The sequence below is a fragment of the Poecilia mexicana genome, unplaced genomic scaffold (genome assembly GCF_051168715.1).
Source record: "Poecilia mexicana isolate PSO_F unplaced genomic scaffold, ASM5116871v1 scaffold_23, whole genome shotgun sequence".
In the NCBI taxonomy this organism is placed as follows: Eukaryota; Metazoa; Chordata; class Actinopteri; order Cyprinodontiformes; family Poeciliidae; genus Poecilia; species Poecilia mexicana.
The window spans coordinates 674,993-688,875 of record NW_028263392.1 but is presented as its reverse complement, the minus strand read 5'-3'; positions in this window follow the sequence as shown (position 1 = coordinate 688,875).

The window sequence follows — 13,883 nt, the reverse complement described above, 5'->3', positions numbered from 1 at the left end:
AAATAACAGCAAACATTGTTTTTTTTTATGCCAGTTTACAGCTGAGCTCAACGGTGCTGTGTGTAAGCCCCCAAATTTTCTTGGAGGTCAAATTAAAAACCTAAAGTGATGAGTATTTTAGGGATGACTGGTTCTGATGGTACTGCCAGATCATTCATGGGTTCAACCCACATACTCAACTCTGCTGCTCAACACACGAATGCATTCTCCTGACAGATGTGGCAACATTTAAAGAGAAATAAGCAGTTTTTTTCCAACACTGTTTGTAACAACAAAAGAACACACATTTTCTTACTTTTTGTCTTGTTTATGTTGTTAGACTGTAGACTAAACCGGGTCAATGTCATGATAAAAACGATGAGCTGATGTGTCTTTACCTCAGAATGAAATGTAGCACTGAGGTCATCCTGTTCTGGTAGTTCTGGCTAAAACCGGTTCTCCAGCCGTTCTGGCTCCATTTTTATCCTCACCAACTGATACAAGCGTCTAAATCTCACTCCCATTTTTTATTGGTCTGATGTAATATTCTAATCATAAATGTGACACTTTCATCAGCTCTAAGCAGAAAATATATGCTTAAAGCGTTTGGGGGCTTACACACAGTGTTGTTGAGCTCAGCTGCTGTAAACCAGCATAAAAAACACCTACATACATAAAACATATACACACATATATTGCTTGATTTGTTGAACTACAGCAGAAGCTCTATCTACTTTTGCCTTCCTTTTGAACACTGATATAACTCGACGTCTGTGACTTTCTGATATTGCTGCTGTTTCAACAGTTGTTGACTGGTTTTCATTCACTCATCTGGACTTTTTAATATTTATTTGAGCTGTTCATGTTCTTATACGTTTGAATGTGGATTTTCGCTGTTTCACACATAACATTATTCACACAGGCTCCAGTTTCTTACAAACACCTGCTCTAATGTTTGTTTTAAATGTTCCTTTAAGAAGTTGGACCTCAACACACTTTCTGCAGCCATCAACAGTTTCTACCCCAATACCAGCTGCATGTTTAAAAACTATTCTAATCAGCAGAATTAAAATGAACGTATTAAAGGACTCAATGTTTTGTGAAATGTTTGGTGCTTTGTAATCTATTCTAAAAACAGTTTTGGTGTTCTTTGAGGATGCCTGTCCTGTTTCTGCTGTTAATCTTGGAGTTTTGAGAATGTGACTATAAAATAGTTCCCAGACTTATTGTAGACGTTCTTAGATCTTCAATGACTTTCACTTTTCAACTTTTCTGGCTGTTAGCCAATCAAATGTGTGCTCTCAAACAAGTTACTACATCTCAACCTGGTCAGGATGGAATATGTTCTACAACCTTCAGCACCACTTAGTAATACATTTAGGTTAATGTACATAAAGAGTTCACTTCTTACTTAATGAGGCTTTTCACTGATTGGTTAAAGTGATAAAAGAGGAGGTCTTATCAGCTGACTGCAGATTACACAGAGCAAATTCAGGCAGGAGTTTATTATAAATCACATGCTTGACAGGAAATGAAAGCAAAATCATCAGAGCCTCAGCTGTCTGGAGACAACATCCAAGATCGACAACAATTTTATGTTTTGTTTTCACATCCAGCCAGGCCTTTGTGTGGGATCAGCAGGTGAGTACAGCTATTTGTGTTTAGAAAGTGGCCAAAGGGAACTGAAATGCAGCAAGTATGAAACAATCACCATGCCGTCTTTGTTTTGATTTCTGAAAGCTGGAAGCTCTTGCATCACTAAAGCTTTGACTTTCACTTCCTGTGGGCTTCTGTCCTTGTTATACAGAAAATACACAGATACAGCAGAAACAAAAAGCTTGTTGCAAATACAATGTGGATCACATTGATCTTAACTTGCTGGAAATATTGGAAAGCTGAATCTTGAACAGTGACCCAGAGTGCAGTGCAGTCATCCATAGCTGTTTCTGTTTGCTGCAGCGACATCCTCTTTGTGGTTTTAAACTTTTTTTACATTTGAAACATATAATCATGACAAATAGAAGAAAAGCGTATGTAAGATGAATTGCACACATCAGCAAAGCATTGTAAATGCCACAAGGCTTCAGGGTTCACCTGGACTATATAATATTAATATGTTTTAATATCTCTAGGACCTTCTTAAAGGCTTGTGTTTGCTCAAACTTGTCACCAGCTCTGTTGTCAGACATGGCAGCTCAGGATCAGCCACTCTGCTGCATCTGCCTGGATGTGTTCACCCGGCCAGTGGCTCTGCCATGTCAACACCGCTTCTGCTGTACCTGCATCACCAAATACTGGGACAACACTGACAGATGCCAGTGTCCCCTGTGTAACAGGCACTTCACCAGCAGACCAGAGCTTCAGACCAGCATAGGAATGTCTGGGCTCAGTGATCAGTTAGAGCTGCTGACTCAGCAGACCGCCTGCTGCAGCTTGGAACCACAGCCTGATGCAGGACAGGTTGTGTGTAGCGTCTGCACCGACAAAGCCCAGATGTCCTGTCTGGTGTGTCTCAGCTCCTACTGTGAGACCCATCAGGTGTTCCATCAGATGATCCCAGGCCTGAAGAGACACACTCAGCTGGATCCTGTGGAGGGACAGGAGGACAGAATGTGCATCAAGTATCAAAAAGCTTCAGAGAAACTTATGTGCCGATGTGGCCTTTTTGTGTTGCTTGCATGTTTTATTTTAATAATTGCTGTGTGCTATTTTGCATTTATTTAACTTTGTTGTATTTATTGAACTATTTTGGATTCATCTGGGTTTGTTGATTAACTTCTTTTGTGCATATTTTTGTGTCCATCGTCCAGAAGCTCCTTGCCTCTCTGGAGACAGAAACCTGCCATGATGTTCATCATTCACTCCAGTTTCTATTATATGGAAAACTGTTAGCCTCCCGTTTTTATGAAAAGTGCTCTTTAATTAAATTTTTAGAAGGCTAGTTTTCTACTCAGCAGATTCAACCACTAGAGGGCAGGATGTTCTTGAGAATCTTTTAAACTATAAATTATGTATAATATGAGTAGCCTTGGGCTGCACAGTGGTGCAGTTGGTAGCGCTGTTGCCTTGCAGCAAGGCTTGATTCCTGGCCCAGGGTCTTTCTGCATGGAGTTTGCATGTTCTCCCTGCACATGCATGGTTGCTTGTCCTCTCTATCTCTGTGTTGCCCTGTGACAGACTGGTGACCTGTCCAGCTGACCCCACCTCTCACCCTCAACGTTAGCTGGAGATAGGCACCAGCAACCCTCCTGACCCCACTAAGGGGCAAGGGTGTTAGAAAATGGATGAATGGAGTAGCCTTGTTTTTCTATTATACTTAAACAATTCTCTAACTGGTTACTGATGTGATCTAGCACCTCACAGCAACAAGAAGCCAAATCAAGAGAAGTACTGTGTTATGTCTGCTCTGAAACCAAATCAAAATCTAGGAAGTGTGTGTACTTCAGGGACAACATTTAAAAAATGACAGGTTCTCGAGAATCTCGGGGGCAGGAAGAGGAATGGGGCACTTTATGGAGCAATTCCTCCTTACAGACTCTGATCAGCTCCAGCACCTGGCTTGACCCTCAAGCTTGTTCATGTTTTTGCAGCAGTGTCCAAATGGTCAGCCATGTTGGCCAAAATCCTCAAACTGAAAATGTAGAAACTAACTCTGTTGTGAATTCTAAATATAAAGTGCTCAATAAACATTTAGAGTTTTAAATGAAAATAACAATACAGACACATATGTGTTGAGAAGAGATGTGTACATTTATATAGATTTCCAACATTTAACTAGTGTTCTAGTGTATTGCCCTATTAATAACAATTACCACATTTCTCATGTTAAATATTTTTTGGGGTTTTTTCTTCTTTTTTGTCCATCTAGAAAAATAAATGTTATTCATAATGGATGGCTATGTCCTTCTTTTTTAAGTATATTTGAGTAAAGGTTGCTGCACTTTGGGTTCATTCTTCCTATGAAATTAAAACTAAGGCATAAAATGTGGTTGATAAAACCACAGATTTAAAATCTTTTGAAGAAATTTTCATCTGAGAATGAAAATCTCTTCCTGAAAGATTTAAAAACAGTGTGTTCTTCATTACCACTAGTCTCAATAAATACAATGAAGCTTGTAACCGGAATGAGACAATAAGGGAAAAGATTAAAGTGTCAGGAAATTTGAAGCATTTTTGTTTTAGCTGTAATGCATCACGTAAAATTAAAAAGAAAAATTAAAAATGTGTTTGAGGGAACTCAAAGAACATTAGTGTTTGGCTGATTACTTTTTGTAACAAAGCTTCTTGGTAATATATCTCTTTAATTCATGCCACATTCATAAGGAAAATGGGGCAGTGTTCAAATGAATTGACTGTTTTGACCTTTACATCATGTTATAATGTTGTTCCCTCATCAAAAACACACCTGGAGTGTTGTTTTGATTCTTTCATGCATGTTTGAGAAATCCTCTAATCTCCATGGCAACCATTCAGCTGTTCAAAACGCCTGGATGAAAACTTTGACGCTGCAGTCTCCAAGTTTCTGAGGTTCCACCTCACAGAGCTCCCAATCCCCATGCCTCAACCCTGGCTAGTCAGCTCCTTCAGACTAGCCAGCAGCAACTAGCAAACACCTGGTGAAACTGAAGATCTGCTGAACTCATTATATGATTTGGAGTTGGTCTTGGCTCACTCCAAAAAAGGAGCAGAGTGCTTCTGTCGACATGCTTATATCAGAGATTTTAGATGTTGGCCGACATGATCTCATTCTTGTGTTCTGGCTGATATCAGACCGATTTATGATATTAATATCTAACAGGACAACAATAAAGAAAGCACCAGCTGACAATAAGGTCTATTGTTAAGAGCAGCTCAAAATTAAGATTGAAACTAAGTTTTCAGTGGTAGCATCCCACATACTCTCCTTTGCTGCTGAGAACACATTAGCTTCTCTGATGCGGCATTATATGGGGGGAAATAAACAGGTTTTCCAAAAATATAAGGTTTATTGCCAAGAAGCCCCGTTATAACAGAAATGATCAACCAAGTGCAAATGAAATAACTTTTCTTGCTAAATGTAAAATATAAAAGCATGTAATGACTGTTGTTTATGTTTCTGTGCCCTTCAAACAACACTCTGCACATATTTCTTCCATTTCATCTTTCTATCTTCTTCGGTGGGAGTCTATCAGCCTCCCACAACTCTTACAATGCTCACAATTTCAAAAATGTGGGTAAAACATTTTGTGGTGCTTGCTGTGTCAATAAGACGACTGAAACCTGCCCTGCCTGCGTCAGCGAGGGCAGTGTGCAGTGTTTCCCATCAGAAGCAGGTCAGAGTTCAGCTTCAGGCTCCTGTGGTGTTGTAGACCTTTAACTGACCCCCCCCCTCTTCCCTGTCCAACCACCCCAAGTCAAAGGTTGAAAGAGAAGCCCAGGGGGGGGTCAAGAGATGGTGTCTGGAAAAAAATAAGAAAGTTAAAAACCTTTTATGATGTTAATTGGAAGCACAGGGATTGAAGTTCATTGATGTGATTGTAATGTAAAAGGATTAGAATGCTCCACATCAGCAGCAGGGATCAGCAGAAAATCCTCCTGGTCCGCCGTGAGAGAAAGGCTGTGAGGAGACGATGTGTGAAACGGCACGTATGCTGCTCACAGCTGGCAGCCAGGAGGGGGGGGGGAGCACAGCCTCAGTGTGTGTGAGTGTGTGTCTAGGATGGGAGTGTGAGCATAAATGTGCTACAGTGTGTAAGCAATACAACAGATACATGCTGGAGGATGTAGGTAACAGGTCATTTAGGATAATCAGTTTAGGTGTCATTAGTATAGATGTGTATGTGGGTGTGTGTGTGTGTGACTGGAGTCACGTTTAGCTTTGAGGTGGTGTGTCATCACTGCCTGATGACTACCTCAGCCCAGCTCAGTTTTCGCTCCTCCTGAAGTTTCACAGTCACAGAAAGTGAAGAAAGTCTTTTTGTTTTTAAATATGTGACTAAGAGGTTTGTGAAATAACATTAACTCAAGATGTCTCCGAATTCTGTTTTTGTCTAAAGTCTATTAGCAAAAGAAAAGAAACGTAGAAAACATAAGCAGTGTGAAAATGTTCAAATGAGTGAACCAACTGAACCAACCTTCATTTGGACAAAGTTCAGCTTTCACTTTTATTTTCTGGCCTGAACAGGAAGGACCTTATCTGACTGACCTGAAGTAGCAGTTCAAAGGTTTTCACACCACTTTTCCACAGTACAAACACAACCTGTGTGTAATTAGCACTGTATGAGACAAACTGACACAAAATAAGGAAAGAAAATGCTAAATGTTTAAGAAAAAAATGTTAAAAAGAGAAAAACTATGAAAATTTAGAATAAATAACGAACAAAAACCTTACAAAAAACATTACAGGGAAAGCAGAGAGCCAGAGGAGAACAGGTTCAGCCCAGGTCCAACATCCTGGGTTCAAATTCCGTCCTTGGTGCCTTTGCTGCATGTCTTTGCCATCACCCCTGTGTGTTGGGTTGATGTCAAAACTAAAGGTCATTAAAAAAATAAAAATAAATAAAAAGTAGCTGCCATGGTTACATGTAGCTGTTGGGCTTGGGATCCACATGGAGTAGGAGGAAGAGGTACGCTTTTAGACTTTTAATGAAGATTAAAAAATAAACATACAGGTAGGCAAGGAATGAATAACCAGACAAGGTACAAGCGGGTAAACACAGGAAGAAACAGAGAGTGGCAAGAATGAACAGGACAATCCAGGACTGAACTGGAGAAAGTTTAGTACGGGAAGATTGATTACTAGAACAGAAACAAGATTATGAAGAGAGAGCAGCTGAGAGGAGAGACCTCAGGCAGACTGAGGAGGAAATGCACATTGATCAAGTTAAAAGTCAGAGAATAAAAAAAACTCATCAGAAAACAACAAAGTGAACTAATGAGAAACAGGCTAAGCATTAATTAAAAAAATTAAACTCAGAAAAAGTCAAAACATCCCCAGGATATGACAGTAACTTCCACTAAGCCCACAATGCTTTCATTTATTGGTCTGATGGAATATTTTAATCTTAAATGTAATGTTAGCATCAGATGTGAGCAGAAATAGACCTGAATAATCTTTATGATTCACTTAGTGATGGAGTTACTGAATAAACACTGCATGGCTGAAGGAACACAACCACTCTCTGGTACCTCATGAACTTTCTGAAAGTCTAAATTTAGTGAGCATTGTTTCAGTTAGTCGGACTTCACCTGCTGGGATGTGGGGCAGCAGGTCAACGCTGCAGACGTGCAGACCGGTCTGATTTTCTTCAGCCCCAGTTGCCCCAGGGGGATCACTGATCGGAAAGGGAAACTGGTTTTTTGTGCTCGATTCCACCCACACATCTGAGTTTGAAACAGAAACCAGCTCAGGTCTAAACACAGACTCAGGTAGGGTTTCCTAGCAGCCTTTGTGTAAATTACACAGCTGAGGGGATTCTCTGCATGTTCCCGACTATATTCATGTTAATACTTTTCAAACTCGCTTTCTAAATCCTTGCTTGCTTGCTCTTGCTCAAATCAGTTTTATTTCTGTCTCAGCAAGAACTTAGCAAGAGCAGATAAAAAAAAGCCGCAGGATGTGATTTCTGAAAGCAGAGTCAGAATTTAACCAGGCCAAAGGGCACAAAGGCTTTTGAAAGGTGATGAATAGAAATGAGGATAAGTGTGGATATTTTTTTACCTCTCTGTCTACTGTTTCAGACCATTTGAAGAAATGTTTAATTTCACAGATTCTGTGTTATTATATCTACTAAAAGATGAAATTCAGGTGTTTTTTGTTTGATTTGACTAAAATTTTGTTTGCCCAGAAACAAACTGGACAATCAGCTTTTGCAGTTTGGGCAAAATTGGAGAAAATCAAAGTGCCAACCTTGCATTAAAGTGTCATTATTTACAAAATACTGCAAAGTTAGCCCTTTTAATGCACTTTCAAAGCAACTTTTAGAGCAACTTTGCATTAAAAGTGTTATTACTTACTGAATGACACTTCATGACTCCTTCATGTTTATGACAGGTGTCATGTCAGTCTTATGCACACCCCGTCAAGTAAAGTGTTACCAGTTTATTTGTAAAGCACATTTCAGCTACAACGCAGTTCAAGATGCTTTACATCATAAAACATAAAAAAACATCATAAACATATCATATAGCCAACAGTTGTGAAAACCAGCAAGAGATATTATATTTTGAATTAAAAACATTGACTTTGACTTTCACAGACACTCTCTCTGAACAATCTGACTTTGAGCTGTTCTGCAGAGAGGAATGTGCAAAATGTTCAGTTTTTGGAAATACAAAGCTGCTAGAAAAAAGGCAGTGCTGAAAAAGATTGACATTAAAAAAAATCGTACGATTTCCCCACTTTTAGTTGTTAAATTCTTTTTAAAAATTGTCAGTCATTTTCATTCAACTTAATTAGCTGCTGCTTCATGTTCTTTAAGTGATTTACCGCACAAAATTTCATTAAAATTGTAATTGTCATTGTAACATGGCAATATGTGGGAAAAACCTCAGAATATGAATAATGTACAATATGAAGCAATATAGAAACTTGAATAAGCATTTATTAGAATAGACTTTCTAGTATGTAAAGGCTCTGTGAGCTCAAGCAAAGGGTCCAATCCAAGTTTACATCACATGAACTGGAGGCTGAGAATGGAGAGATCAGTCTGAAAGCCTTGACACAATCTCTTATCGAGTAACATCCCAAACTGTTTTCAGCTTGCAGATATCTGCTGCGTATGCTGTTCTGCATATCTAACATGAGTGGGTCGGTGATATTTGGTGCAGAGAAATGTGTCAGACAGTAGAACAGCTGCCAGGCTGCAGGTTTCTCTCATTGGATCATCCACAGATCACCAAACTCAGCATCTGTACTTTAAATTCATCTGTTAATCAGGACAAATACTCAACTCTAGAGGTCATTTGATTTCCTCCTGGAACTGTGGTGATTTCAGTCAGATGTGAACGGATAAAAAGTTTACTTGTCATAATATCACCACTTAATCCATCAAAAATAGGAAAATAAATAAATAAATAAATAAATAAATAATAGAGGATAAAGTTACCATATTTTCCGTACTATAAGGCACACCTAAAAATTTCCTCAAAAGCCGACAGTGCGCCTTATAATCCTGTGCGCCTTATATATGGACCAATATTGAGCCACAACAGGTCTAGCAACTAAGGTAAGCAGCCGCCAACTTCATTTTCGCCCGTAGAAGAAGAAGCGCGTGGTGCATGCTGGGATAGTTGTCAGAACGCTGGTTTGTCATCTATTAATAAAGTTTGACTGACCTAGATACCTACCGACCGTCTAGAATCAGGTCGTCTGCAGGTCATTTAGCACCACGTTCTTTACGAACATGCTGTGCGCAAACGGAGAAGGGTGACCATCTTCCGGCCACGCCCTGGCCAGTCGCGGAAGGCTCTCGCCGACTGGAGTCGGACTGTTTTGTTGACATTCTATTTAGTGCAGCTCCATCTCGTGGATGCATAACGTAACTCCGGTGCGGTGCGCCTTATATATGAAAAAAGTTTTAAAATAGGCCATTCATCCGGTGTGCCATATAGTGCCTCTAAATTTATTCCAGTGTGGCCCTTTGTAGCGAGCTCCACATGCAACATGAACTTTTAAATCAACATATTCTTTCCATTTTGAACGAATACCAACATTGACTTCAGTCCTCATGACACTTTATATAAGAGCTACTGCTATTCAATAATTTTTCATGCAATTTTAGCCATTATACTATATATCTTTTTTTTCCATCCAATATATGCAAATTGTAGAATAACTGTACAAAAAAAGAAACATCTTCATGTAACATAAAAAATAATCAAAAATGGAAGGGTATTCAAAAATGCTTTTGAAATGGGAGATATAAACACAGAACAATCCTCAAGGGACACAGATTGTTCTGTTTAGCTGGAAAGTCATTTTTAAAAAATGCTTAAGAAAAATAAAATTGAGAAAATATAATGTTCACCTCAAAATCATATAACTGACTATGTATGGATCAACACAGCCAAAACTAAAGAAAAGAGAAAAAAAACAAAACACACAGAAAATGTCAAAGCACCCAGAGGAGTTGATTGTCTCTTTGTACTCAGAAGACAGATTTTCAGATTTCCTGCTCAGAAGTTTAACAACAGCGCCCCCTACAGCGCCCCCTCAGACTTTCTCTGAAGGAGAAAGTCACATGTTGCAGAGCAGTCCTGAATTCAGGGCTCAGTGTGGATGATGTTTTCCTGTTATATGATTGTGATGTTAATAAATAAACTCATATATTTATCAATCAATGCATCAAATTATTTGTCAGCTTTCAACAAATAATTTTCCTAAACAATAATTTATCATACATTAAAACAAGGAGTTTCATTTAGTTCTTAGTGCTATGATAAGAACGTGCCATTCAAAGCCTGAGAAATCTTTATAGGCTACTAATTTAATCAAAGTGTTCATTTATTAATCAAATAAACTACATTTATGTATTTTTACTGATAAAATATAAATAACAAACTGACTAACATAAATACAAGGAATAATTATGAAGACCAAATAATCTACATCTACTGACAGGAATAAATGCCGAGATCTGAAGTTATCAAAGAACCCATCAAAACATTTTACAATTTCTTTAACATGAACATTTTCAATGCAATAATGTTCAGAAACATTCTATGTATTAAAAAATCCTAACCATTCAAAGGCAGCACACTCAGTCTAAATTGTGGCACAATCATTTATAATAATCACAGCAGAATATGTAGCGTAGCACTCTTGCTAAAATAAACAAATAAAAAAGACAGGTCTGTTGGTAAAGCAGAGACTCTAGCAGGCTTCTGATCTGGAGCCCTCCAGGCTTCATTGCCACTAAAGTTCCCTGCAAAGATGGAACTGGAAATGACAGCCTGGTTGTCCTGAAGAGCATATGAAGAGTTAAAATGGTAACTGAGAGTAGAACAGCATAAAAAACGTGACAAAAGTTGCTGGTGTAAACTATTCACAAGCATGACAGTTATTGACTTGTTGCTTTAGTGTTTGGACAGAAATAAAGGTGTGGATGGGTGTTACTAACATAGTACTGAAATATTATATCTAACTTGCAACCAGACTATGATATTGATATTCTAAGGTCGGGTGTCATGTCATTCCCTTTTATTGTAAAAGTCATAAAATAACAAGGCGACATAAGGATCTTACCTATCCATTTTGGATAGGTAAGATTCTAACCTTTGGTACTCAGATATAGTTGGTAGTCATGACCTCATGCTATGAATCAACAGTGATAAGTGATTTTGAGGGTTTTTTTGTTTATTTTGTTTACATATCCTGGCAAAGAAAGCATGTGGTTGCCTTTCTCAAAAACAGATAAAGAATGGCTCAGAGAAAACAACAGGGATTCTGAAATGTAAACAGCCTCCAAATTTCACAGATAACAATTATCTGACACCTGATGGCATGTCTGGGAGCCACATCCCACATCCTAACATCCAGATCCCAACTGTTCCAGTCCACATTTCAGTTCCGATGCTTCCCACAGAGACAGGATAACGCTGAGTTCACCCACCGAGGTCCCTCTGGGGGTCCCTCTGACCAGTCCCTCTGACCAGGTGTTGCTTCAGATATTCCTTTTTGACTCCTTCTGCTCTGCACTATCCTTAGTGCTTATGATCACTAAGCATAACTGTTAACCAATTCTGCTGTCAGCATGCAACTCATTTGGATGTGATGTCATTCCCAGATTTCAGCTTGGACCTCAGAGATGGTAGATTTGTATTGGTAGCTACTGGAAATTCATCCGTCCAGGTTTTTCTGTTAGGCATTCAGTAATGTTTGAGAAAATGCTTTGATTTTAAATCACAGGTTCCAAGCTTCAGTCGTTGAGGGCCAGCGTCTGACGCCTTCTGTGGTTCAACACACCTGAGTCACAGTATTAGGTCATTATTAGGCCGGCCACAATAACAGGCCTAGTGGACGATAAATCGTCCCAGAAGTTATTGCGATAAATGATAATATTGTCGTTCTGAGACCATTTTTAAGTAATGTAATGATAACGGCATAACAATGCAAGAACACATTCTCATTGAGTAATAAACTTTAAGTTCTAATAAACATTTAACACTGGAACTGGAAGATACTTTAAATATCCAAAATAAATAAACAAAACAACAGAAGGGGCTGGTTGAGAGCAATGCTCCAGACTGAAGACTTGTAATCCAGTTTTTGGTAGAAAGAAATGCAAATGAAAATTATTGAGCTTGTTTTAATTTATCATTGTTTTGTTGCTTGTTGCGACAAGCCTAATCATTAGTAGGACTTTGTAGAACTTGAGTCCATGACGTGGTAATTCAGTCCTTTGATTCAGGTGTGTTTAACCTGGTCTTTGAAGAGAGAAGTGCCACACCCATTCTTTAAATATTCACATGTCAAAAAAAATCATTGAATCTACTAAAATATTGTAAATGGGTGGATTTTAGTCTCACCAGAAGTATTTTCTGAGGCGTTTCTCAGAAAACGTTTCTCAGAATACTTTTTACTTCTTTTATTTTCTCTTCCAACTCATTTAATGAGTCACATCTTTGTTTTTACTGAGCGTCTGTAGCAACACTCTGAATAACTGTTATTTACAATATACATTATAATGCCATGTTATTATTACTGAGAATCATGTTTAACAGCTTTTATATTTATTACATTATTTTAGTTTATTAGTAATATAATATTAGTTATATTATATTAGCCATATAATATATTAGGTATATATCTGAAGCAACCTGCTGTTGCTTCAGATATTCCTTTTTGACTCCTTCTGCTCTGCACATAAATTCCATCTGCATTCCTATAAAGCTAAATGCACAGCACATATGTATGTGTGCATTTGGCTGTGTCTTTGTCAGAGACAAAATAATCTTGGGCCATGTACTGAGCCAGGTGCTAAGTTGGTCTCTTGGAATGTAAATGTTAGGACATTTAGATGAAGCGAAAGTGGTCCAGAGTCTTCTGTGAGCAGGGACAGGAGGTGTGGACAGTGTCCCTGTCTTTCCAGACTGGAGATGGCAAATGAGAAATAAACAATATGTTTAACTAGCAAGAGAGTAGTTTTTATCTTTCATTAAGATCAACACAGGTATTATATACTCTAATTGAAGATTTCAGGATCAAGTAGACATTATACAATCAAACAGTTATGAAACCACCTGTGTCATAGGGCTGACTGTAGGTTAATGTGTGTGAGGTGGTTTGTTTTGGGTGTGACACACTGGTGACCCATCCAGAGTGAACCCCACCTGTTGCTGCTAGAGCCTCTGCATATACATCTATTTGAGCTCAAAATCCTATTTTGGCAGCAGGATAACTAGGTGCTTCCCAAATGTATTCATTCTCCACTGAATCATTTTTCAGTTTGTTAGATTACATTCACAAACTTCAATGTCTTCACTGGAATTGTCTGTCATGGAAAACACAAAGAAATGCATCACTGTGAGGTGGAAGGAAAATTATATCTGGTTGTCAATTCTTCTAGCAATGAAAATTTTGAAAATTGTGACATACAGAGTTCAACCCCTTAACTCTGTTTACCCTAAATAAAATTCAATACACTATTTGCCTTCAGAAGTCCACCTGAGTGGCTTTTAGTTTCAAAATCAATCCAGCCGTTTAGTGCGGGCGAGGTCAGGGAGAAGGGTATGGAAAGGTTTGAAGTAAGGATAGGAAAAAAAAAATCTCCCAGAGCACCAATGTATCATCTTGAAATAGAATAGTTATGACACATCTGCAAACAAAATTTAAGAGCTTTCTTGTCCTAAAAGGCTGGAGCAGACCAGGGCTTGCAAGAAGAACTTTATTATTCTTGCTGCAGTCCATATTTTTATTTGGATGA